General features: G+C 45.5%; 1 pseudogene; it reads left to right on the top strand.

Moving 5' to 3' along the window:
• Positions 1-3,664: 3,664 nt before the first annotated feature.
• Positions 3,665-13,793, top strand: part of LOC132574445 (cytochrome P450 2J2-like) — a 33,996-nt pseudogene continuing 23,867 nt past the window's right edge.

Below are 13,793 nucleotides of genomic sequence, written 5' to 3'. Positions count from 1 at the left end.
CCACCGCCTTCCCAAGATTGCCCTGTATGGTGAACTCTCCACCGGCCATCGAAATAGAGGGGCACCAAAGAAGAGGTACAAGGACTCCTTGAAGAAATCCCTTGGCACCTGTCGCATGAACCATCACCAGTGGACTGACCTAGCCTCAGATCGCAAAGCATGGAGGCACACCATCCACCAGGCTGTCTCTTCCTTTGAGAATGCACGCATAGCTGGTCTTGAGGACAAAAGGAGATTGAGGAAGAATCGCACTGCTACAGGACCAACCCTAAATCAGACTTTTCCCTGCAGCCGCTGTGGCCGGAACTGCCTGTCCCACATTGGTCTTGTCAGCCACCAGCGAGCCTGCAGCAGACATGGACTACTGCACCCTTCTTAAATCTTCGTTCGCAAAGCCAAGCCGAGAGAGACCTGCTACAAAAAAAAAAAAAAAACCCTGGATCCACCTAACACTAATAGGATCCAAACCACATTTTACCCATTTGTCAACAAGAATATTATGTGGAACCTTATCAAAAGCCTTAGTGAAATCAAGATAAACTATGCCTACAGCAGTCCACTTATCCAGCAAAGTAGTAATTTTCTCAAAAGAAAGACAGAGAGATAAGGTTAGTCTGACGTGACTATCAATCTCCTGCATTAAAAATCCCTCCTTGGACTTGGAGTTAACAACAACTGGCCAAGGAGTGCTTGTGAAGGGATCTTCATCCTCTTGTTCCAGGTTCCTCAACACCAGTTGAGTTCGGCAGGGAAAGTTTCCCCCCTTCTCGTTTGGAAGAGCCTGTGATCCAAAAGCGACAGGTGGAGGTGCTCGCTGCCAGAGGAAGATACCTCCACGCTGTATTGTTCCATATGGTAGTCCATGCTGCAAGCAGTCACAAGGCATTTAGTCCTGTGCTATTTGCATCCTGGTTGCCCAACCTATCTTTTTTAAAAAGAGATTGTGACCTACATGTGCCTGCTAAGATAGCTTTCTGTCAGAGGATTACATGAAAGGAAAGAGGCTGGGCAGAATCCCTTATATGATGCAGAGACGTTTTCTAGGCCATATTGCTCCATACAGTAGACTCCACTATTGTTTGTTTATGGTCTAACGATGGGTACAGGTTTCTCCAGATCCCAACCTTCCCTCCCCCATTGCTTTCCCTATCTGAAATGGCCCCTGAAAGCTCTACTAAAGATATTTGTTCATACTAATAGGCGGGGCTTTTTTTGTAGAAGAAGAAGATATTGGATTTATATCCTGCCCTCCACTCCAAAGAGTCTCAGAGAGGCTCACAATCTCATTTACCTTCCTCCCCCACAACAGACACCCTGTGAGGTAGATGAAGATATTGGATTTATATCCCGCCCTCCACTCCGAAGAGTCTCAGAGCGGCTCACAATCTCCTTTCCCTTCCTCCCCACAAAAGACACACTGTGAGGTAGATGAAGATATTGGATTTATATCCCGCCCTCCACTCCGAAGAGTCTCAGAGCAGCTCACAATCTCCTTTCCCTCCCTCCCCCACAACAGACACCCTGTGAGGTAGATGATATTGGATTTATATCCCACCCTCCACCCCGAAGAGTCTCAGAGCGGCTCACAATCTCCTTTACCTTCCTCCCCCACAACAGACACCCTGTGAGGTAGATGAAGATATTGGATTTATATCCCGCCCTCCACTCCGAAGAGTCTCAGAGTGGCTCACAATCTCCTTTACCTTCCTCCCCCACAACAGACACCCTGTGAGGTGGGTGGGGCTGGAGAGGGCTCTCACAGCAGCTGCCCTTTCAAGGACAACCTCTGCCAGAGCTATGGCTGACCCAAGGCCATACTAGCAGGTGCAAGCGGAGGAGTGGGGAATCAAACCCGGTTCTCCCAGATAAGAGTCCGCACACTTAACCACTACACCAAACTGGCTCTCCATTAGCAGGAACTCCTATGCATATTAGGCCACACACCCCTGATGTAGCCAGTCCTCCAAGAGCTTACAGTAGGCCCTGGACTAAGAGCCCTGTAAACTCGTGGAGAATTGGTTACATCAGGGGTGTGGCTTAAAATCAGGGCTTTTTTGTAGCTGGAACTCCTTTGCATATTAGGCCACACACTCCTGATGTAGGCAGTCCTCCAAGAGCTTACAGTAGGCCCTGTAAGAAGAGCCCTGTAACCTCCTGGAGGACTGGCTACATCGGGGGGGGTGTGTGTGGCCTGATATGCGAAGAAGTTCCAGCTACAAAAAAAGCCCTGGAAAGCGTTATATCTCTAATTGGGAGAGAACCTTAATTTGTGTCCAGCACCCTTGGGTTTGTCTTCAAGCATCAGCATCCTTAATTTTCTTACGCCAATAAACAATTACATGCAAATTTTCTTACATCAATAAACGGTTATACAAAAATATACATACCAATTGATATTTCTTAGGATAAGAAATTGGACTGGACAAAAATATGGAGCAGATAGGGTTGCCAAGTCCAACCCCAGAAATATCTGGGGACTTTGGGGGTGGAGTCAGGAGACACTGGGGTGGAGCGAGGGGGGAGGGAGGAAACGGCACTGGGGAGCGTGGCGAGCCGCCGCGCCGCTGTCGCCTCTTCTCCGCTCGCCGTGGCTGCTCCTCCGAGATGGGCTCAGCCTGAGCCCATCTCGGAGGAGCAGCCACGGCGAGCGGAGAAGAGGTGGCAGCGGCGCGGCGGCCTCGCCCGCTCGGCCTCTGGGGTGGAAGCGGAGGGGGGGGGTGGAGGCGGGCTGGGGGCGTGGTGAGCCGCAAGTCCGGGTCGTAGAAGGGCCCGGATTCGCGGCTTGCCATGCTCCTGGCCTGCCTCGCCCTCCCCTGCACTGCTGCTGCCTCTTGGCTGCTCCTCCAAGATGGGCTCAGCCTGGGCCCATCTCGGAGGAACAACTGCGGTGGGCGGGGAGGGGGCGGCAACGGTGCGGCGCGGCGGCCTCACCCGCTCCAGGATCGGGCGGCTCGCCGTTTCCCCCCTCTCCCCCTGCTTCTATTTTTTTGGGGAGCGGGGGAAGAGGGTGGAAATCCTGGGGTCCCCCGCCAGGGCGGGAGGGTTGGGAAGCCTAGGAGCAGAGGTCCATCAGTGGCTATTAGCCACAGTGTGTGTGTATATATATATATGTGTGTGTGTGTGTGTGTGTGTGTATGTACACACACACATATATTGGCCACTGTGTGACACAGAGTGTTGGACTGGATGGGCCATTGGCCTGATCCAACATGGCTTCTCTTATGTTCTTATGTGACACAGAGTGTTGGACTGGAGGGGCCATAGGCCTGATCCAACATGGCTTCTCTTATGTTCTTAAGCACTCATAGAAGCATAGAGATGCAGAACACAGGGCAGTATTCAATCCATTATGCATCATACCTCTAATTCAATTGAAACAATCAAGAAAAAAAATAGCAAGGCAAAGAACTCAAGCTTCTGACTTAAGCTGCTGCTAATAATATAATCATATATGCCAGTTTGAACTTACAACTCGTAGAGTCTATTCTATTATCTCTCAATCTGTTGTCCAGATAAATCTTAATATGCTTTCTTTGACTTGGTCCTTTGGCTAAAGGGCACCAAAAACCCTAGCACCAGCCCTGTTCCAACCTTTCTTGTTTGCATTAAATCTGCTCCCAGCTTCTGTCAAATCGCCTTGCAGAAAGCCAGGTACTTCCCCTTTAAAGACAGTGGGTATGGTTTGAGAGGTGGAGTCAGCTGGACTGAAAGTTTCCTGAGCGGCGGCTATCTTGCGTGGAGAATTCAGGCAGAGTGGCTGTGAGTTATTTTGTTGTTATGAGATAAGGATTATTTCTCCACACACACACATCACTTGCTAAGCGCAATAGCAGCATGCTTGGGGATGTTTACTGACAGCGGTTTTTAAGGCATTCAGAGGTGGTTTGCCATTACCTGCCCGGGAAAGCAGGGAAGCATAACATTGCTTTCAAAGCAAAGCACACTGCAGTGCATAGAACTTTGATATTAAACTTTCTTCTCTGGAAATGATTGTGCAATCGTATCACAGTTAAACACAGAAACACCCAATTGGCAGAGGACTTTGTTACCTTTTATGGCTATCCAGACCACACTGGTTTACCATGTGATCAGTCTGCATGCTTAATCAACAAACAGCTTGTATTTCAGCCCACAATACCTGATCCCCTCGTCCGATGAAGTGTGCTCAGAGAGCACACGAAAGCTTATGTTCTGAATAAAACTTGGTTGGTCTTAAAGGTGCAACTTGACTCCTGCTTTGTGCAACTGTGATAATTAATTATTGGTGATAATTAATGGATAGCCACATCCTATCGTTAGTTGGCCCTGGTGGCAAGAGACGTCCTGTGTATTTACCCTACTACAGAGTATATAAAAGGCTGTCATGAGGAAACGGAGACAAGGGCAACAGTCTGTAAGAAAACACTAGAGGAAGCACATCCCGCCCATCCCCGTGAAAGATATTGAGAAAGAGAAAAAGAAGCAAGGATGATGTCGGAAGCGTTGATTGCCCTGCTGGTGTGTCTTCTGGTTCTACACTTTCTGAGACAACTCTGGTCACACAGGTCCTACCCTCCTGGGCCACTCTGGCTGCCCATCGTTGGAAACATTTGGCAATATGCCATCAAACCACAAAAAGATATCGCCATCAAGGTATGTCATTCCATATAATTAACCCGTGTAGTTCATTAGATAATTAAAGTGAGAACTGTATACAATCATTTTCTTACTAGGCTCACGCCATTTCTTGACATTCTTTGGTAGTCCTCTATGGCAGGGGTGGCCAACGGTAGCTCTCCAGATGCTTTTGGCCTACAACTCCCATCAGCCCCAGCCAGCATGGCCAATGGCTGGGGCTGATGGGAGTTGTAGGCAAAAAAAAAATCTGGAGAGCTACTGTTGGCCACCCGTGCTCTATGGAATCTCACATATCAGGCCTGCATCTTTGTAGAGCTCACTTAAAGGAACGTTTAGAGCTCTCAGCAAGGAGAGATGTTCCGCCCTCTCTTCTCAAGAGGATGTCTACAAATATTCTCTACAGAGTTGCTTCATGATCACCATGTGAGTGCTCAGATCTAAGAAAGAGCGCTTGCAAGGAGGGAAGGTAGCTTGTCTAATCAATGACATGAACACCGAAGCATCAACAGTTCCATTTAAGCAACCTGTTTTCTTTGCTGGTGGTCTCTGCACAGTCCAAAAAATCTGCCATCAGGTACAGGCTGCCAAAGGAAAACAGGCTCTGAAGAATGGCTCTTCCAAAAGTAGCCGTTTTAGCCCAGTGCATCACTAGGAACTTCTCAAGGCCTGAATTGTTGACCTGATAAACACTTTTATGTATATATGAAATAGAAACATGCCTGGAGAATGTGGCAGAATCAGCCACTCCAAAGTTCCTTTGTAGTACTAGCCAATTATAGAGAAGGTAGAGAAAGAAATCCTTTTCTCCCTTTCTCACAATACAAGAACTCGTGGGCATTCGATGAAATTGCTGAGCAGTCGGGTTAGAACAGATAAAAGGAAGTACTTCACCCAAAGGGTGATTAACACGTGGAATTCACTGCCACAGGACGTAGTGGCAGCTACAAGCATAGCCAGCTTCAAGAGGGGATTGGATAAACATATGGAGCAGAGGTCCATCAGTGGCTATTAGCCACAGTATACTGTTAGAACTCTCTGTCTGGGGCAGTGATGCTCTGTATTCTTGTTGCTTGGGGGGGGGTGCAAAGTGAAAGGGCTTCTAGACCCACTTGTGAACCTCCTGATGGCACTTGGGTGTGGGTTTTTTGGGGGGCCACTTTGTGACACAGACTGTTGGAGTGGATGGGCCATTGGCCTGATCCAACATGGCTTCTCTTATGTTCTTATTTTCATATCAAGCTTTAATGACATACCATTTCAGCATTTGAAAGACACATTCATTCCCTTTGCAGGACTGGAGTAGCCATGAAAATGATTTTTAACCATCTTGAAATCATACCATATTAGAGGTCTAATGCTAGTTCAGTATGAAACTGCTCTGATATCCTTCCATTCAGGAAAAACAGAGGAGAGGGGAACACATCCTTAGCTAAATGGAAATCAGTAACCATTTTAAGGAGAAAAGTGACATATAGTATTAGTTTGGATACTTAGCAACATTGGATATGCCAGATCATTCAGCATTATTGCCTTGTATTCAACAAGCAAAGAAAAACAAATTTCAATGTCATTTAGCCCTATATTCAAGCTGGTTTTGACAATCACCAGCCCTTCAATGCTACTGAAAACAAAACTCTCCTGAATAGTCAGTCAGTCAGTTTATTAATACAATCATTGACCAGAACATGTAAGTCATTTAGAACAACCCTAAAAGTACCTTATAAAAGTCCCACGAAGAGTCTACATATTAAGATTTGATGACTTGAGGGTTATAACAGTAAAAAAGAATATAACAGATTATTATTTAACCTTTTAAAGCTTTTAAAAAGTCACTTTAAAATTTGTTAAAAGATTCACAGTTTGGCCTATTTGTCTCACTTTTTGCGTTTTTTATAAACCTGGGAACAGAACCTAGCCACCTGTCGCTGTCTAAATAGTCAAAGAATAGTGAATGACCCTCAATAAGGAGACAGAAAATTATCCCTACTGCACGTAGTGAAGAAATGGCTAAAGCAGAATACTGAAAGTGCACAATACAGACCCAAATGAATCAGAGCTGGTTGTAGATCATAACTGTAAAACCTTCAAAAATCGCAGAATATGAACTTAATGGTCATGTAATGGCCAGATTATTCTAAAGAGACTCTGCTACCTAAAATATCTTCTGCTCATGAATCATTTTGAACTGGGTGGGGAGAAGCAAGCACTGAGTCATTACCGACCCCTGGGGTGACGTCACATCACAACGTTTTCTTGGCAGACTTTTTGTTACAGGGTGGTTTGCCATTGCCTTCCCTAGGCCTCTACACTTTACCCCCAAGCAAGTCGGGTACTCATTTTACTGACCTCAGAAGGATGGAAGGCTGAGTCAGCCTCGAGCCGGCTACCTGAACCCAGATTCCACTGGGATGAAACTCAGGTCAAGAGCAGAGCTTGGACTGCAGTACTACAACTTTCCACTCTGCGCCACAGGGCTCCTCTTTGGAATTGAAAACATATGAGTTGATTTCTAAAAAGAGACAAATGGGATGGAAACATTCATTTTCAGCAGGAAGGGTTTAACAGGAAGGGTTTATTTTGTCATAAGTAGGAAAAACAAAAGAATACAAAATAATGCCAGACCATTCGGAACTCTGGAAAAAAGAAAGGATTTTCCCATGTCTCTTAAAGGATACTTTTTAATCAGCGAAACATCTAGGATTTCTGAAGAAGACAGCTGAAAAGACAGAAACGGACATTTACACTAGAGTAGATGATTAGAGTAGAGGATTGTGAGGAACTCCAAAGGGATCTGTTGAGGCTGGGTGAGTGGGTGTCAACGTGGCAGATGCGGTTCAATGTGGCCAAGTGCAAAGTAATGCACATTGGGGCCAAGAATCCCAGCTACAAATACAAGTTGATGGGGTGTGAACTGGCAGAGACGGACCAAGAGAGAGATCTTGGGGTCGTGGTAGATAACTCACTGAAAATGTCAAGACAGTGTGCGTTTGCAATAAAAAAGGCCAACGCCATGCTGGGAATTATTAGGAAGGGAATTGAAAACAAAACAGCCAGTATCATAATGCCCCTGTATAAATCGATGGTGCGGTCTCATTTGGAGTACTGTGTGCAGTTCTGGTCGCCACACCTCAAAAAGGATATTATAGCATTGGAGAAAGTCCAGAGAAGGGCAACTAGAATGATTAAAGGGCTGGAGCACTTTCCCTATGAAGAAAGGTTGAAACGCTTGGGACTCTTTAGCTTGGAGAAACGTCGACTGCGGGGTGACATGATAGAGGTTTACAAGATAATGCATGGGATGGAGAAAGTAGAGAAAGAAGTACTTTTCTCCCTTTCTCACAATACAAGAACTTGTGGGCATTCGATGAAATTGCTGAGCAGACAGGTTAAAACGGATAAAAGGAAGTACTTCTTCACCCAAAGGGTGATTAACATGTGGAATTCACTGCCACAGGAGGTGGTGGCGGCCACAAGTATAGCCACCTTCAAGAGGGGTTTAGATAAAAATATGGAGCAGAGGTCCATCAATGGCTATTAGCCACAGTGTATGTGTGTATATAAAATTTTTGGCCACTGTGTGACACAGAGTGTTGGACTGGATGGGCTGTTGGCCTGATCCAACATGGCTTCTCTTATGTTCTTATGTTCTAACCATTCAGAGTCAATGTTTTCAGGGGAAAGAACTCAGAGTGGGACAAAACAGGTGCAGACATTCCTACTAGTTAACGAATCTGCCACATAATTGTAAACTCTTGCAACATGTATACCCAAGTGCCAGATCTCAATTCCTGGGCAGCCATTCTTGAGTTCTAAGAGAAGAGGCACCGTATAGCTGAACCGGTGCGTTCTTACTTAGTCGTATAAAGTTTTGGGGAGACCTCTTCTGGGGACATCTGAATAATTTTCTCTCACGTAGATGGGAAGAGAGAGGAGCCCCGTGGTGCAGAGTGGTGAAGCTGCAGTACTGCAGTTAAACTCTCTGCTCACAACCTGAGTTCGATCCCAGCGGAAGCTGGGTTTAGGTAGCCAGCTCAAGGTTGGCTCAGCCTTCCATCCTTCCAAGGTCGGTAAAATGAGTACCCAGCTTGCTGGGGTGGGGGGGAGTGTAGATGACCGAGGAAGGCAATGGCAAACCACCCCGTAAAAAATCTGCCGTGAAAACGTTGTGATGTGACGTCTCCCCAGAGTCAGAAATGACTGGTGGTTGCATAGAGGACTACCTTTAATTTTTTAATTTTATTTTTTTTTAGATGGGAAGAGACACCTTTTTCCAGGGCTTTTTTTTTTAGTAGGAATGTACAGGAACACAGTTCTGACTGGCTTGGTGTCAGGGGTGTGGCCTAATATGCAAATGAGTCCCTGCTGGGCTTTTTCTACAAAAAAAATGCCAACCTTTATGGACTGAGAGCTTCTTTAAGTATAACCATACTGACAGTGAGTGCTTCCATCAGTCACTTTTGAGGGGGAGAAAGAAAGAAAAGAAACTCTTCTAAATGAGGAAGGAGGAAATTTTCCCTGGGAAAAAAAAAACCTGAAGCATTTGGAATAAGAGAATGAACTAGCAGCATGGGATTCTTAGTATTCATTCCTACTGAAATGATGAATAGCTCTTTGGAGGTGCATACGGATGATCTTGAGAGCCAGTTTGGTGTGGTGGTGAAGTGTGTGGACTCTTATCTGGGACAACTGGGTTCGATTCCCCACTCCTCCACTTGCACCTGCTGGGATGGCCTTGGGTCAGTTTGGTGTAGTGGTGAAATGTGCGGACTCTTATCTGGGACAACTGGGTTCGATTCCCCACTCCGTCACTTGCAGCTGGTGGGATGGCCTTGAGTCAGCCATAGCTCTCGTAGGAGTTGTCCTTGAAAGGGCGGCTGCTGTAAGAGCTCTCTCAGCCCCACCTACCAAACGGGATGTTTCTTGTGGTGGAGGGGGAGGTAAAGGAGATTGTGACTGCTCTGAGATTCAGAGTATAGGGCGGGATATAAATTCAATATCTTCTTCTCGTTCGTCTTCTTGTAGGGTTGCCATCTGTTGGTTGGTAACTTCCTGGAGATTTGGGGGTGGAGCCTGTGGAGGGTGGGGTTTGGGAAAGTAATAGACCACAGCAGAGTAAATGAGAGCACTTCTCACTTGGAGATATTGGAATGGTAGGATGCCACCATTACTATGTTGAGTCCCTTCTTCATACTACAGTGCGTGTTGAATATCAGTTTACTCAGCCTGGGAACATCGATCAACACTCTCCTATTTTTTTTTACACGCTGTTGTTGACCAACCTGCTTCAGCAGTCAACTGTAATGCTGAAGATGCCAATACAGAAACACTTCCTGTTATCCGCAAAGAGCTTGGATACCTGGAGTGTCGTTTTCTAATCGCCTGAATTTGGGAGAGCCAAATTCCAATCTCCAGTCTGTTCCAGTCACTCTCTCTCTCTGTCTTATCAACTTTATGGAATTGTTAAAAGATAGGGTGCAGGTGGGGAAAATGGTGCATGACTTTGTGCTTGAAAATTTTAGTTTTATTAAAGGGGAAAAACCAGAAGGCGTGCAAAGAAAGTAACTACTTACAAAACTGGACGCCATAAAATAAACCAAAAGGAAAAGGTGAAGGGGAGGGGGGATATTAAAGGCTTCAAATTTTATCTACAACAAAAGTAATTTTGATTTTAAAAATTTCCTTTCTTATAATAGCAAACATGAAATCTCTCTTTTTTTTTCATTCTCCTCAGGCATATTTCCTAGTCAGAGAAACCATCAATGATCAAGACATCCTTATCTTTTTCTTTGTTGTATTGTAATAGTATTTTGTTTATTTTTCCTAATGGTTGTTTTAGATCAGGGGTGTCAAATGTGTGGTCCGTGGGCCAGAGCAGGCCGCCAGAGGGCTCCTATCAGGCCTGCAAGCATCTCACTGTCATCTGCTTCCTTCTCCCTCTCTCTTGCTTCCTTGTGCATCACAGCTTGCTTCGCCAGGCTTGCTCAATCGCACACGAGCTACAGAGCAAAGCCTCTATTTTCTCCATTGGCTAACCAGCACATGAAGCAACTTTTGTACAAAAGCTCTTAATGCCCAGCCATTTCACGTTTTCCCCTGGGTCATAGGCTCAACGCATTGACCATGAGATTTCTCTAATGGATGTCAAAAAATCAAAAGTGAGTTGGCAGCTTACAGATACACACCTGAATAACACCTGAACAGCAAACTCGAGATTGCTTCAACACAGACAATTGTCTCCAGATTTTGATGCAATAATTCCAAGCAAGAGGCATCAGTTATCACAGACTGTTAAATAAACAAAATATTGCAAGAGTGCTAATCTTTAATTATTCTTTCATTATGGCTGTGCCCTTATAAAGTTTATATCTCTGCTATTTGACAGTACAATTTATGACACACATACATGGCCCAGCCCAACAAGGCCCCCTCATAACAAATGAGTTTTGACACCCCTGTTTTAGATTACCTGTGATCACTTCTTCACAAACCATTTTCTGTCGTAGATGGCCTCCTTCTTTTGCTATTAATTCTGCATATTTTGATGCCATTTGACGATATGGCAGCCACTGGATATTCTTTCCTTTGCTTTGTATATCTTGCCAAGTTTTTAATTCTTCCATGACTTATCATGTGATCATATGTTGGGTGATCATTTTTTTCACTGGTTCTTGCATCACAGTAGACACTGAAAAGGTGAAGGGGAGGGAGATATAAAAGGCTTCCAATTTTCTCTACAACACCTATAATCCAGATTACAAAATTTTCCTTTCTTATAGTAGCAAACGTGAAATCTCACTCCTTTCTTTCTCCTCAGGCATATTTCCTAGTCGGAGAAACCATAAATTATCATCAATACATCCTTATCTTTTTCATGCAGAAAGTTAATGAAAGATTTCCAGTCTCTAATAAATGGTATCATTGTATTTTTCCTTAATCAGTATTGTAAGAAGAAGAAGAAGAAGATATTGGATTTATATCCCGCCCTCCACTCCGAATCTCAGAGTCTCAGAGCGGCTCACAATCTCCTTTATCTTCCTCCCCCACAACACACACCCTGTGAGGTGGGTGGGGCTGAGAAGGACTCTCACAGCAGCTGCCCTTTCAAGGACAACTTCTGCCAGAGCTATGGCTGACCCAAGGCCATTCCAGCAGGTGCAAGTGGAGGAGTGGGGAATCAAACCCGGTTCTTCCAGATAAGAAGCCACGCACTTAACCACTACACCAAACTGGCTCTCAAGTTTAGCCATAAGTATAGCCATAGCTGCAATCTGGATATACCAGCCGTTGGCCATGGCTGTACAGCTGGGGAACTGCCTTTGCCCTCCCGGAAGGAGGGAGAGGCATGTTGTCATGGCTACACTGCATCCGGGTGCTTTAGGGCCTGAAGGTATGGCTGGGAGGCTTCTGAGCAAGCTCCGCCTTCACATTCCGTCTTCACCCTTCATAGCAGCCATTTTCTCCCAGAAAGTTGATCTCTGCCAGCTGGAGATCAGTTATTAAAGTGGGAGACCTCCAGGCCCCACCTGAAGGCTGTCAACCATAGGTAAAGAAGAGTGAACAGCACATGTTACAGTCAAACAAACCAGCTGAATTGATCTAATTTTTTTTCTCTTGTCTCTTTTGATGCAAATGGCAGCTGGCCAAAAAATATGGAAACGTTTACATGGTGTGGCTGGGATCTATACCTGTGGTTGTACTATCTGGATATGAAACAGTGAAAGAAGGGCTGATAAACCACTCAGAAGATTTTGCTAACCGGCCTGTGACCCCATTCATGAAGGCTATAGCAAAAGAACGGGGTAAGTTGTTGGGGAAAGTTCAAAATGGGTTTAGTGAAAGATTATCCTTGTCCTCCCTGCAGGTACAGGGAACAAGAGAGAGCAAAGGAAACATCTGAACGTCGCGGTCACTTTTAAATGTATCTGTCTGGTGAAAACTGGAAACTGAAATTGCTCTGCATTCACAAGCTTAGTCATTTGGCACTGCCACATATGTGGTTGTTGTTAGTTTCCTAAATAAACTCGACTGTCCACAAAGGAGACCTCAGGCTGCGGTATTCTGAAGGGGATCTGGGGGGAGCTGAGAGGAAGCTGTCTGATACTTTTGTCACGGGGACAGAATCTGGGAATGTAGCACTTCCCAGCTTTCCTCTTTTTTCCAAGTGGGCCTTGAGAAATCTTCATTCAACAAAGGGAGAGGGTTGCTCACACCCTGTTTTTACTTCAATCATTTACTTGCTGCCATTAATAATGCAGCTAAAAGCATAGACGGCAGGAATTTGGGGGATGAGTATGTCAGGTTTCATTCTAGTCTGTATGCCTTTAAATTTGAATGTGTAAGCTGTTTTGAGTCGTGGGGAAAATGGGGTAGAAACAGTTTAATAAATATAAATAAATAAATCCTGCTTGGTAACAAAAAAAAAAAATGCACGGTAATGTTATTCCTGTCCAGTGTCGTGATCTCTGAATTGCCAGCTTTCTTTCTTTTAAAAAACCCAAGCATCTAGCTAACCCTTGCGGTTATGGTTTGTACAGAAAAGGGCTGGTGTGACAGACAGGTAAGGTTCCGCCTCTCCCTGAGGGCAACCAATGGAAGCGGACAGAATGTTAGGGAGAGACAGTTGGAGAACGACAGTTAAGAGAGTTGAAGACAGAGAAGTTAGTGAGCTGAGGGTGGGTCTGTCTGAGATCATTTCTGCAGTAGTGCAATTCCCCACCTTTATGTTTTGAAAGCTGCGCATTATATAAATTTTTCCACAGTGGATTTTTCCTCACTAGAGGCAAAGCCAAAGTTTTCTCCTTCTTATCCCGTGTTTTTGGAACCCCCAGTTTTAGTGGGTTCTGAAAATGTGGGGTGGACTTCCGGTTTCGGCGACCTAGCCTAGAGAGCGACTCGGACCGACTGGTCCAAAGCGGCTCTCTAATCGGGCAGCAGAGGGGTCCTCCATGCGGGGAGACCCGAGTCTGGGACCCAGGAAGTGTCCCAGAAGGCGGGCAGCTTGAGTCGAGGGTCAAGATTGCCAGCGGTGGCCGCCTCGCGAGCCTCGCTACCCCGATCACCATTTTTAAATGGCATCGGGGTTGGCTGCCAGATTTCTTCTTTCTCTCCTATCAAGTGCTTCTGCATGATAAGAACATAAGAGAAGCCATGTTGGATCAGGCCAACGGCCCATCCAG

This window comes from Heteronotia binoei, chromosome 6, assembly GCF_032191835.1.
Source record: "Heteronotia binoei isolate CCM8104 ecotype False Entrance Well chromosome 6, APGP_CSIRO_Hbin_v1, whole genome shotgun sequence".
Lineage (NCBI taxonomy): Eukaryota > Metazoa > Chordata > Lepidosauria > Squamata > Gekkonidae > Heteronotia > Heteronotia binoei.
The sequence above is the reverse complement of the archived record's forward strand: the minus strand, read 5'-3'. Positions and strand labels throughout refer to the sequence as shown.